Source organism: Hevea brasiliensis, chromosome 4, assembly GCF_030052815.1.
Source record: "Hevea brasiliensis isolate MT/VB/25A 57/8 chromosome 4, ASM3005281v1, whole genome shotgun sequence".
Classification (NCBI taxonomy): Eukaryota; Viridiplantae; Streptophyta; class Magnoliopsida; order Malpighiales; family Euphorbiaceae; genus Hevea; species Hevea brasiliensis.
The window spans coordinates 26,722,801-26,724,640 of NC_079496.1; positions in this window are offsets into that span (position 1 = coordinate 26,722,801).

Below are 1,840 nucleotides of genomic sequence, written 5' to 3' on the forward strand. Positions count from 1 at the left end.
AGAATTGAACTTTAGGAATTTAATTTATTAAACCCTAACTAAAAGATGGATTTTGGGTACTAACCTCACAGGTGTACAATCAATGGATCCCTCTTCCTTTGGATGCTCTTAGGACCCCAATTGTAGTCCCTCTAGCATGTCCACCACAAGCTCACCAATGGTAGCAATGGCAGCCCCAAACTTTGCTTCTCAAGCCTTGCCAACTAATTGAAGATGGGGTTTTATGCTTTAGTGAGGGTTAATGGATATTTAGTGAACTAGAAACACTTTCTAACACTTTTAATTCAAAGGAAATTAACAATTTCCTTTTGAATTGATGAAAAGAAAAATTCAAGAGGAGAAGGAGCAAGGTTGCCATCCAAAATGGAGAGGAAGAAGAAGATTTGAATTTCTCTTTCTTTCTTTTCCCTTTTATACTAAAGTCAAACCTCACTTACTCCTTGCCACATGTCATCACAAGATCCCATCTTTCTTTTGTTTGACTTAATCTTATGAAGCTAAGTGTCAAGCTCCATTTAAATCATAAAAAGTGGTCTTCTATCATAGGAAGACAAGTGGCAAGCTTGTATGGTACCATGTGTCACCATCTCATAGTGTCATGTGTAACCATGTGAAAAGACGAATTTACCGTACTTTTTAATTTGAGTTCTCAACCCAAAATTACAATTTCTCCTCTTCAAATTAATGTAAATCAAATATAAATTAATTGATTAATTAATCTTCATTAATTAATTTCTCACAATTAAATTCATATTTAAACAATTTAAATGTAAATTTAATTTATGATATGCATCCAATAACCTAGATTTGGTTTCAAGTTATGCTAGAGACTTTGTAATCTTATTGCAAACCAAACTTATTTAATTAATTAATTAAACTATGCAATTAATCAATTAAATCACATTTTACATGGTGATTAACTTGTGTAGATGTGTGACTTACTAGGCTCATTACTTATTGGCAATGAGAAATGATATTATCTCTTAATATCATTAGAACTCTTTCTTACCGTAAATGATTTCTCTAAATCATTTCAGGCATCTCATAGACCATGGTTGACACCTAGCATAGCATGCCATGGCCACCCAATCAGTAATAAGGAATACCTTAAATGAACCTTTAATCATATGTTACCATGCACTAGAATCTCTCCATTACAAAATCCTAATTCCAGTTAGAGTCATGGTTAATATCAAAATCCATTCGCTATGGACATTATGTTCTCTTTTAATTCCAATTCTTGATTAATTAGATTTTCTTGTCAAAAACTCTTTTCTGACTAAATCTATCTGTCCTAGCCAGGAACTTAAATCATTAAGAACAATTAAATGAACATAGGATTTTATCCCTATTTACTTAGGGTAACGGATTCCATCTTGATCAACACTTATCTCTATATATAACTAGTAGGAGCCAACATATGCCCATATACCCATACACAGTACGAGTATGAAAGTAGTATCAAACTCAAACCACCTATATACAAGATAACTGTGTTATCTCAGGTCTAAAGATTATATTCATTTATATGATATATGACAATGCATTGACAAGAGTAAACTGTATATGCTTGTCATAAGCGTCATTGGTTTGGCCTACTTATCATGTATAAGTGCCTATCATGTTTGTTATGTGGCACGAGACTTACCACTCCAACTTATTTATATCTCATATTAATACTTTGGGAACAAACATGATTACAATCTTTCTAGATAAGTCATGTCCTTTGTAAAGCATCCTCGACTGTGAACTAATTTATGATACTTTGTGCTAGAAATACTGTCACTCATATCCTTAACAACTTAAGAATAGAATTTCTAACAAAATATCAATGGACCTT